At 46.7% G+C, this 12,132-nt stretch overlaps 1 protein-coding gene across 1 annotated transcript in view; it reads left to right on the forward strand.

Moving 5' to 3' along the window:
• Positions 1–2,601: 2,601 nt before the first annotated feature.
• The window catches only part of LOC119449810 (uncharacterized), a 38,906-nt gene continuing 29,375 nt past the window's right edge, over positions 2,602–12,132 (forward strand). The window contains exon 1 of the mRNA XM_037713081.2: positions 2,602–2,678. The gene's annotated coding sequence lies outside the window, so the exon portion shown is untranslated. The remainder of the gene's footprint in view (positions 2,679–12,132) is intronic.

A 12,132-nucleotide genomic window follows, 5' to 3' on the forward strand; every position in this document is an offset into this window, starting at 1 on the left:
AAATTTTGGTGCCCTCCGCCAAGATTATGATAATGTCTGACGACAACAGAGCTTCGTCGGGAGAACTGTGGCAAAGGCACGCAAAAAAGAAAGAAAGAAAGGAAAATGCGCAGCCGGGAGCGCCTACGCAGCCGTAAACCTTGAGCGTTTGGTTCCGCGACGATTGTCCCGATTTCGACAGAGCAGAGCGCGCATCCCGCTCCGAGAAGGCGCGCGACCCTCCCGACACGTCCTTGGCTCGATGACCCCAACTGTCGCGACGCTCGGGGGAGAGAGAGCGCGCCGACGAAGCCCATCTGCCCGCGCCCCCTTTTCCTCCACTTCGTGTATCCGCTCGTGCGTATGCGCAAGCTGATCTTTCTTTCCACCAGATACTCGCTGAAAATGCCCCCCGAATTGACCGAAGAGTGAGTGACATAGCACCGTGAAGGCTCGGTTTAATCGTGATGGTCATGACAAATTTCAATGCACGCGACGGATTGTTTCTGAAGCGTTATACAAGCGGCGCAGAAGACGAGCTGTGACCGTCCAGCCCGCTCTACCTTGTCCTCCGGCTAGTTCGGCTTAGTGCGCCTGTGTTTCGGCAGGTTGCGCAGCGATAGCTGTTGCACATTGTTTCTGAAGATTGAACAGCGAGAGCTATTGTTCAATGCTTCAGGAGGCTGCGCAGCGATGGCGCCCGGTAGCACATTATTACTGGAGGTTGCAAATGTTTCTGAAGAATGCACAGCGAGAGATCTTGCACATTATTTCTGGTTGCGCAGGTTTGTCGTTGGTCTCAACGTTGGTTGCGCTGGTGTCTAAACGTTCGGTACAGCGATAGCTTTCCTAAGGTGATCAACAATGGTTAATCACGCTGGAGTTAATGTTTTATTCTACCACTGTCAAATGGTCACTTCAATTCTCCATCTTCCTGTGAAGCCGTCTCGTTCGGATTGTTTCTAGAGGTTCGATAGCTGTTGCGCATTTTGTGGATGTTGCACAGCGACAGCTGTTGCATATTGTTTCCGAAGCTTGTACAGCGATAGCTGTTGCATATTGTTTCCCAAGGCTGCACAACGACAGGTTTTGCCTATTGTTCCTGAATCTTGCACAATGATAGCTTTTCCCCATTGTTTCGGCAGGTTACGCAGCGATAGCTGTTGCACACTCCTTATGATGGTTGTACAGCAATAGCTGTTCGGTGCAATTTCGAAAGGACATGGCCGACTACTCGGACCTCAATAGACCTCTAAAATATTTTACGTTAGCTCAGACTCGTGCAAAGATAACAAATAGCGAACGTGGACGTGAACTTACCGTGAACGGAGGATTGGCAAACACGAGAAACAGTTGACGACGCCACTTTGAAATTATCGTGAGATAGTTTATCCATGAGATAGTTTATCAGTGCCATGGCTCTGGCTGAGTCTATAGTTAAAAAATAACCAAAATACGCGAAAAGACAGCGAAGTCCGCAACGTCACCATGACGCCACATGCCCCGTTTTTCGCGCGCGAAATTAGAAGCAGAAAATTTTGGCCTTCATTTCCTCAATTAATCAGTGCTCCTTTCCCCTCACAGAAAGTTCTGAAGGAGTAATCTTCATGTTGGTTTAGTGCGTCTCTTTAGCATGCCTTCGAAATGGAGGGCTTACTTGATGTCCGGTCCATGTCAGAGACTCGCCATTCGTGTCTCGCTAAGCCCAGCACCTGGGTAGCAGCTATGACCTCATAAATAAAATGCGCGCTACGCGGTGCCAATGCTGCCGAACAGGGCGGAGAAATGAGCGGGAAGCGAGTAAGATAAAAAAGGAGCGATAGAGAGAAAATAAAAAGAGGCAAGGCCGCCTACTCGGCTGCCGCTCAATCATACCGGCTAATCCTTGCCGCCGACGGCGCGTCATTACTGCACCGTGGTCAGCCCATCGGAAACAGTTCCGCGGATAAGAACACGGCCGGAATGAGAGAAGGAGGAGAAGGGATGAGCGGGGCGTGGATCGATCGTAACATGTCGCTTCCTTGGAGGGAGAAAAGGGAGGAAGCCGGGAGGGGGCTGCCCCAAGAACGATTGCCTCGCAGCTTCTTTCTTCCGCTCGTGCTCGGCAGCGAAAACTTTCTCACCGGTCGTGCTCAAGGTACCGGCGCGCCGATGCGGCAGCGAGAACGTGGCGGCTGAAAGCGAGAGGGGGGTTCATCGTTGCCAGGAGGGCTCTCCCTCTGTGCCTTCGATCTTTTTTGCTTCGCCGCTTCTAGCGCTGTTTCTTTTGCTCGCGCGCGCGCTCGCTTCAATTCGGGCGGCCGCACAGACGCTCAAGTGGAGAGCTCTATCTGTCGGGGCCGGAAGGCTCGCCCCGGGGGAAGCGCCTCGTTACGTCTAAAAAAATAAATAAAGGAACAAGGAAAAATAAAAAAAAAAAGAAAGAAAAGAAAGGAAGAGAGAAAGAGAAAAAGAGACCGCGAAAAATAAATAGGCAGCCCGGACGGAAAGGGAGAAACGAGCGGCTGCTACACGCGGAAGGCTATAACGAAAGGGGGAGACGACGTGGGCAAGAGAAAAAGAGAGGTGGGCGAGAAAGAGAGAGAGAGCTGGGGCGCGCATGCTTTAGCGCTGGTACGGCAGGCAGGCGCAGGCGGCGGAGGATTCCCGTGGTCGTCGGACGCGGAGGGCCGCGACGGAGGCGTGTGCCACCGGCAAAGGTGAGCGCGTGCTTGCCTCACGCAACTGGCACGCGCGTTTGCTAGCGGCAGCGGCTTTCGCAGTGCGCGCGCTCGCGCGCGTCTCACGACATTCAAGCGCGTGCAGCCGGCGTTCTTCTTTCCTCTACCCCGACGGAACGACGCCGCCTCTCCCATGCAGAGAGGTCTTTCTCTCGCACGTCGAGGTTTTCCTCGCGTTTGGCCGCTTGCGTGGCGCGTGTTCTGCCTCGCGCGTCTTCTTCGCGATTGCGTATTATACGCTTTCACTGCTAAACGGTTTGTTTGCAAAGGATGGGAAAGGAATCGTGAAGAAGAAGAGCCGTCACGCGCGAGGGTGTTTTCTCCGGCGCATACTTCTCCGGCCGGCCAAGTGCGCTCGCGCGTTTCTTGGGATCTTTTGACGCTTGATTGCTTCGCGTACGTGCACTGACGCGAAGCCACAATAACACGCTTTGATGCACGAAATAGCGTATGACGGCAGTTGTCGAAGAGACGAGGAAACGCGTGAACGCAGCTGGAACAAGGAGCCGGTCGCAGCTGCCCCGCAGCATGCAGTGCCGGTGATAGATGTGCGTGTTGCATTGACAGACAAATTAATGTTTCGTGAACGACAGGCACCTGTGAATACAGGGGCGAATCTTAACGGTTTGGCTTAAGGTGAGCGAATCATTCGATGTTATTTAAAGAATCCAAGTACGTTGACACCAAGGTCGTCCCGCTGCCCGTATAAACTCTCTCAAAAACGTAAGCGAGGGTCGCAAGTGTCTTGTATACGGCACAACTCTTTCGTCACGTTCGTCTTGGTTTTTCCACGTTGCGTATGTATCGGCGTGTACAGTGGTCTGTTGAAAAATACCTGCACTTCAAATATTGCGGATTCCCAGAATATACTATACTATCATCGTAGCATCTGGACAACCGACGCGGAGTGACCGCCAACGATCGAATGTTGAGACTAAAGCGGCAAGTACAGTACAGTACTCGCAGTGATTTCAAACTTCACTTGATTTGTTTGGGCTAAAGGTTGATGTGGTCGTACGTTGAAGCTCTAACGTTTCTCGTGGGCAGAAACATTGGCGCCTGTTTCCGTTCAACATGAGGCAGGCGACCTGCCCGCCGTCAAATCCCCAGCACGGCCTCCTTCAAGGGGCTGTGTATAGTGCACTTCGACGAACGAATGCGCTCTTGGAGATGAGCATCGCCGACACGAGCCTTCATCTATAGGAGAACTTGTTCTGGACCTACAAGTGCGTGCTTACTTAAGGGAAATGTGTATACCGCTAAACAGACTAAACAAGGATGGCGACGTGGCGGTAACTCTGAACTTTTGAGAAATATGCGATGCGAAGCAAATCGTTGAATAGCCGAACTTACTGATACCGGAGTTCGGAACGAGGAATTTTGCGCAAGCGTTTATCGTGTCCCTGCCCCCCCCCCCCCCCCCCCCCCCCCGACGGAACCACGTGCCCAAACAGCGCACTAACTTTTGGAGGGATCAGACCTTTCTTGAAACAGAAGCCGGTATATCTTGCACGAAATGTTGTAGTCCTGGTGTGAGTGACTATACCATGTGTTTTTTTAGTAAAGGTAGTGTGGGAGAGAAACACAAGAAGTGCCTACTGTATGAGAAATATACCTCAGAAGAACGTGTTATTGGCCTAGTTTGTCTTTACCAAATGACAAGTGTTTACCGATGAACAGACGAAACACAGGCAGGAACAATAAACAGGTCCTGCGACGGCCTTGTACCGCGCAACTCAGCTTCACTTGAAGCTTTGGTGCATGGAAGAAAAAAAAAATAGCAGCTCGGCTGGTGCGCTGCAAGATTTATGACTTGGATGCGCCAGCGTGGAGAGCCAAATGTTTTCGATATGCGCGCTGGCAGTCATAGTTGGTTGGATCCGCTATCGTTCAAGTCCAGTTAGCGCTCTGCGCTGTTTGCTCGGAGCCGTATTTAGTACATCCCGTCGGGAAGGGCTTGGCGCGTTGTGCGCGGAGGCACGAAGCAGGAATTGCTTCTTTGAGAACGCGTCTCAGCTGCTTGCTTCTTCAAGACAAGACGAATTCATCGAACAACGTGGAAAGAAATGGCGGAAAAGACACGCATATAACAAAATTCACAAAACCGCGCATGGAGCCAAAAGTATTATTTATTTATTTATTTATTTATTTATTTATTTATTTATTTATTTATTTATTTATTTATTTATTTATTATTTATTTATTTATTTATTTATTATTTATTTATTTATTTATTTTGATTCCTCAAGATAGCAAAGCGTCGCTGCACACGGCGCACTCGTAAATATAGAGGAACAGATATAAATAAATACAAACCACCTTACAAAAGTCGTTGTAAAAATTATGCTGTCTTTCTGTTTCGTTCAGCATGCAGTCAATCGAAACGCAAGTAAATATCAAGTAGAATTTTTTTTACAAGGGATTGGTGCGCGCCGAGCGACAAAAATCTGACGGTGAAGCCTGCGAAAAGGACGGTGTCAGCCGCCATAGTTTATGAATGAGTGGTGCACAAAGGGGCTTCAAATTCACCCCAAACGTCCGTCGATCCAGCTCCCCATACCCACTCCCTGGAAGTTGTCTTTTCTGGTTGAGCTGGAAGGAAAGCATATATACCAGGTGGATGTTTCTTTTTATGCGGGACACTTCCTTAAAAAAAAAAAATACACGTGCTCAAATATGGGCTCTTGCTTTGTTTTTTCCCTCCTAAGTAGGCTACGCGGATAGTCGGACATCAGCAACAAGCAAAATTTCAGCGATAATTTCACTAATTAACTATACTATGCTAATTAGCTTTAACCTTAGGACACACAGTTGTGATTGCGAAATTGAAGCCGGCCAGTAGTGAAGTCATGTCACCTTAGCAGAAATAGCTAAGACACTTTCGAGATATGCGAAAGTTAAATTGTGATACGAAATGCATTGGTGTTCCAGTTAACAATTTCTCAAAAGCGGGCCTTTAAAGAGAGAGAGAGAGATTTATTATGATAGACAAGCTGAGAGTCCGGCCTGAATCAATGTTCCGGCCACTTTGTGGAAGGGAGTAAAAAAAAAGAGAGAGAGAGAGAGATAGTGACTTAGCCAGGTGGTGGCACATCGGGCATGTACAGCTCTCTCCCATCCCTCCCCAACCCGAAATTTCTGTGTTTGTATGCGGCCTTCAAAGCCCCCATCCCCCCTTGCTCTCCCTCCCCGTCTCCGGTCAAGTGGGTGCCCCCCCCCCCCCATGCACACACGAAAACAACATCTGGCTACGCCACTGGAGAACGGGAGCGAGGTGTTAATGATGTAGATGAAGATGGTGGTGAGTGAACGTGAACAGCAAAGAGTCTTCGATATTTTAAATCAAGGCCGCTCTCGTGCAAGAATTTGGGGAACATCCTTTAGACAATCATGCAGACGACAAGAATTCGGTGCATTTGTTTAGCCGATTTTGGGGACTCGTATATATCTACAGTGACGCTAGTCTTGGAATTTGTGCTAAGCAGACATGACAATTCAATACTCCTCGGCTTCAGTTTCGCAGTTACGACACGTGGAAGTTTAAACGAGTAACACCGCAAGAGACAGGACAGACAGACGGAAACGGACGAAGGTACCAACCGACCCAAGTTAGCATTCTGTTATAACATAAGCCCTAAACGTAATAATTAAAAATAATTAGCATATTAGTTAATTAACGAAGGTATCGTTCAAATTGTCTTGCTGCTAATGCCCGCCTATAGCCACATAGCTTATCAGCAAGAACGGGAGGGGCCTTAGATATGAGTTTCCATTAAATGTGTACCGCATGAAAAGAAAGCACCTGGTGTGTTGTGTATTATATATATTCTTTCATTTACACTTTGCACGAAGCCACGGTTTCGAATTCTAGTCTTGTCGCAACAGGGACGAGGTAGACAAAGATAAAACGGTGACTTTGCGCCGAGATTTCGATGCACGTGAAAGAGCCTTAGATGATCAAGATTAACCCAGAGACGGTGTCTCTGTCAGCCCTTGTGTTGCTCTGGAACGTTAAACCCGATGAATATCCGCCAATAAATTTACTGCATGATTCGTAGACCGAGCAACAGAAGTACAAGGCGCTGTACAAGTTAATGTGTTCATGCCTCTTAACCGCCCGATACCCCGTGTCCGCCCACCGTGGTTGCTTAATGGCCATGGTGTTGGGCTGCTAAGCACGAGGTCGCGGGATCAAATCCCAGCCCACTTATGCATCTCTATAGGACGTGACAATAAACTTCAGCTTCAACTTCAACATTTTATATATTCTAATTTATTATATTAGGCCATCCGATCGTTATCCACTCTTCCAGAGTGATCATGAGCTACTGCAACACAAGGCTCTACGCCCCTACATTTGCATTAGCGTTCTTTATAGACAAACAAAAGAGGTCTTCAGCTGAGCTAACTTCAGCTGTCCACGTACGAGGAGATGACGCTGCTACCAAGGGGTGTATATGCTATTCGGAAAAACAATCAGCCTTACAGGAAGTGTAAGAAATCGCTTGATAATAAGGACTGATTATAAAAGGTATTGCGGGTTTTCTCGTGCTTGAGCGGTTTAATACGCCTTTATATACGATTTGCTGTTACGGAAAATGGTAGCTGAAAGAAGGACCATAATGTAGTATGTAAACGTAGCGCGTTGAGGACGAGGGCTAACGAAGTGGCAGGACACTCTTGGATCCGCGGCATACACAGCAAGTGTGTGGCACAGTGGCAAGTGTGTTCTCCTCTTTTTTTTTTTCTTTTTCTTTTTTGTTCTAGTCAGTAACGCGCTACGTTTATTGCTCTTACACAACAAGTCCGTATAGCTATGTATGTTATACATGTGGAAGTAAGGACGAAACCAAGCAAAATTGAATAAAATAAACAAAACAAGTGGGGATAGATCACCAAGAAGCGGTGTATCGGGACATAGCGCCCGTCGGAGAGAGGGTTGCCAAGCTGTTATAGTGACCTCGCGCAGACCGATCGACCAGGGGTCGTTGACCAAGGGGTAGCGCGCACCCCATCATTTTCTTTTTCATTCCTTTTTTTTTTTCTTCGATTTCCTCCTGACTTTGGTCACCTGCGCGGCCTTACTTTTTGTATTTATCAGCGAGTTTACTTTGAAGTATCCGCTGGCACACCGTGGGTGATTGTTAACGAATCGCCCGTGATGTGGACAGTCTTACGTTCTTTTTGATGACATCAGCTTCACTGAAATATCAGCGTGCTTTTGCAAGGGTCCAAATATTTTTCTTCTTTTTTTTTCGAATTTTTGATCCAGTATATAAATAAAAAAAGTACCTCTGAATGTCCGTGCGTCTCGCGATGCTTCGATTTAGATACTTCCTCTGATATTGTGCCTTACGTGACACGCTCGACGGGGTGTTACGCAGTGGGAATGTTGCAAACTCACTTTGGGGAGCCCCCTGTTTGTTCTTTATTTAACTACGATCGTTTAGTGTTCCAGTACTTCCGAATGACGTACACTACAACATCACTTTACACCGTTTGGGGTTTATCTTGCATGTCCCCCAAGAATAATCGTCATTGTAATCTTGTGTACAATTAATTCCTTTATTTAACGGCATGCGCTCGCTACTCCTTTGACAGGAACGTAATGTCACACTGACACGCATGTGCGGTTCGTGAACTTAAAGTACCGGGAGCGCATCGTTAAAGAAAGGAAATGCACGCAAAATAGGTGACGATTATTAGAGGGAGACAAGGTGAGCCCTAAAAGGGTGCACAATTTTATTATAGTGTGCTTTCACTCTACGACAGAAGAGTGAACGTACACTGTGAGTGAACCTACTCCTTTGGGGAGTAAAATTACTCCCTAAAATAAATATTTGGCGAGAAATTTCTCCCACAAAAAGAGTTGTTATTGCTCCTTTTGTTCTCAGAGAATCGGAGGGGGGTGGGGTTGCCGCAAGCTGAGCTCATCTGTATAGAGCTGGGGATTATAGGGAGCGAATATTGTTACTGAGTAACCAACCTAAGTCTAAATGAATTGAATCGTATATATGTTTTTCCTTGCCTTCATACCCTGCGTCGTCGTTATCATTATCATGATCATCATTTATGTCTGCAGCAAGATGAAAGTCCCCTCTTCTATAGTAATGCTCAATTACCCCGCTTCGCCGTCTTGGTGCAGATTTACGTGTTTCTGTGATGCTCTCTTTTAGAGCCTCTATTCGTTTCAGTCACAAGAATATTTGCTCCGCATTCCAGAATTATCTTACTGAAACCATTCGATTAGCTTGCTAAATTGTTTCTTCTTATATTTCTGTTTTGTTCCGTTTTTTTATGTAGAAAATTATTATTATTGCTATTTCTATTTTTTCCCAGACACTAACTTTTTTTTATCTGTTTGTAACAGCTTGCAAATGGCTAATTCATTTCGACTTCGTCCATTTCTCGTAACAACCCAATTCTTCGCCAATCTCCCATTCTCCGTATGCGCCAATCCGCAGGTTCTTTTTGTACGAGCACAACTAGAACCATTAAAAGTTTCGATACGCGAGATCATTCCCCAAAACAAGCCCGTAAATACTATTAGGATTGAATTTGATTATCGCGACAATATATTGCTCGTGACAATATATTTCTATCCAATGCTAAAAGCCTGCCCACTAGATATTTAAGCAGCCACTTGCAAAATGAATATAGCGCAATTGTAAACCAATAATGTAATAGCTAGCGACGGATGCATCAATGTGTGAAGAGAAATGGGTGTAGTCATTTTTTTTCCGAGGCACTATTCTGGTCTTATTCATTGCGACTTCCTGCTTTATACCGATATCTGAGGCAGAATTATTAGCAATTAATTAAGCTCTTCGCAAGCTTCCTGTAAACTATTCGACAGCTGTAACGGCGACCGATTCCTTGTCGGTGTGCACAGCACTCACCTGATCCTCAGACAATACAGCTTTGAAAGTACTATAGAAATATTAATCCCTTCGAACTTTCACCTAGTGCGCTTGATATGGGTACGGGTCACCGTGGTTTGCTTTTAAATGAAATGGCCGGGAATGTAGTGGGGCAATGCAGTGGGGAAGAGAGTCAGCAGCCATTGAGAGAGGAGGACGAAGTCCAGCAGCCCGGAGAGCGCGAGACAGCGACCGACGCTCTCCGGGCTGCTGGACTTCGTCCTCCTCTCTCAATGGCTGCGGACTCTCTTCCCCACTACAGCCGAAACATTTGAGCGTACATCTCTTGGTGGACCAATGACGTTCGTTCTGTTGATTTCTGCTTATACCACCGCGGCTAGATTGGGAAATTTTTTCTCCATACTCTGCAAAACGTACATTTCAAATAACAGAACCCAGGTTAATTTTGGCCACCTGGGTTCTTTAATGTGCACCCATATAGGTCGGCAAAATAACCAAATTCACTCAGACTCACTCGCAAATTATATTTTTGGTGCGAAAGCGTCAAATGGCCCATTGAGCGAAAAAGCCGGCGTCTGTCATCTGGAGCAGCGAAACGGCACCTAAATTCCCATTGGCTGCGATGCACGTGACGAGTGCGCCTCGACGAAGCAGAGCGGACGAAAGGGAACACCTGCTGCAGCATTAACGCGCCAGGTGGTGCGTGAGGGGAGAGGGCAGCGCTGCGACGCCACGTCACTCTCGCTCTCTGAAGCCGGCGCGCGGTCCGTATCTCTCTCTTTCACCACCACTAGGCTTAGCCGCTGCTGCTTCCTCGGTCTCTCTCTCGTCGCACAGGACATCGGCGGCATGCGGCTTTGGCATCGCAGCCTGCTGCTGCTTGCTGGCTCGGGCAGCACGTACCATTGTGGTACATTACTCGCAGCGCTAAACTCGAAGGACCTTCGAGTTTAGACATTAATGCTTTCGCATTCACAACCCATAAGAAGTGTTTAGGTGTCCTCGGATATATATATATATATATATATATATATATATATATATATATATATATATTGCTTAAAGCTCACTCGGACTTGGAGTCACCAAAATTCTTCTCAACAGGGCTTACACGGGCTAACACCAAAATTCTACTTAACCGGGCTCACTCGAACTCCGGCTGAGTAGAATTTCGGGGAGTCTCACTCAGACCAGTAATAGTCGGTCTGAGTCTGGTGAGCCTGGGTGCGTCGACTCATGAGTGAGTTGGCCGACCTACGCGTGCACCTAAATCCAAATAAACGAGCGGTTTTTTTTTTTTTTATTTCATTTCGCCCTCATCGAAATGCGGCCGCCGCGGCCAGGATCGAATCCGACACCTCGAGCTCAGCAACGCGCAACTCCATAGCCGCTAAGTTGCAGCGGCAGGTCCGCACAGTAATGAAAAGAATGAAAATATCATTCGTTAACTCAGCTAGGCGCTTATACCGAGTAATCAATTTTATTGGAAACATACTTATTAAGGATCTCCTATGCTAGGTATTGCAGTTTCTGTAACGTCAGCTGGATTACTTGAAGAGGAAGAGATGGACACAGCTTGCAAGACTAATTTCAGAGCCTTGTTAGCTAATAAACGAAATTTCGCCAATTATTTCTGTAATTAATTAGAGTACATGCCTCAATTGCGGAAGTAAACCGGAGCCGTAATGAAGTAATTCATAGCAGAAAACCTGTGTTTAGCAATAGCTTCGAGAAATATGTCTTCGAAGCCTGTGGTGAAATGTCGTCATGTTGCGGTTAACCCTTATCAGCACTTCAATTTCCACAGTGCTGATAAGCGCTGAAAAGCTAACGTCACTCTGCAATTTGCTTGAAAGAAATCCAGCTTATGTGACCAGAACAGCGATATCTACTTCTTCTTTCTGTAGTTTTACGTGCCAAAACCAGTTCTGATCATGAGGCACACCGTAGGGGAGGGCTCCTGATTAATTTTGATCACCTGGGGTTCTTTAACGTGCACTACATCGCAAGCACACGGGCATTGTGCATACCTTACATACATCATAATAGCGATGTCTACTACAGTGTATCTTTAATAAGTTTAGTACCGTCAAAAGAGATAGCCTGGTATGTTCCGCATAAGCTTTAAATGCAGCATAATTTATGGATGTCGGTTGCATTTATATAGGTATTTTTAACTAAGAAGACAGTAAAGGTGTACAAGAACACTGCATCGTTGATCAGCCTTTTTTTTAGTTCTCGCGCCTCCGCCGTTTTGGTGGAAAACAATGTCACATGAATTTATCAGAATTACCGAACTGCAGAAACAAACATCTTTGCGCTCACAGCGTCCAGGCATGCATTCATACTTGCCAAGTGAGAACCTTTAGTGGTGTGTAGGCAAATGAAATGTCTAACTATGTATAGATCACAGGAATAGCGGGGAATTCTCCGTGCTGTTGCTAAAAGCACAGAGTTAGCGTTATCTTTCTTCAAAATACACTGTGAACTGATTTACATCCTTAATAATGTATAGCTCACACCATTACGAGTGCACCCGTGTACTGGTGTAG

This window comes from Dermacentor silvarum, chromosome 4, assembly GCF_013339745.2.
Source record: "Dermacentor silvarum isolate Dsil-2018 chromosome 4, BIME_Dsil_1.4, whole genome shotgun sequence".
Lineage (NCBI taxonomy): Eukaryota > Metazoa > Arthropoda > Arachnida > Ixodida > Ixodidae > Dermacentor > Dermacentor silvarum.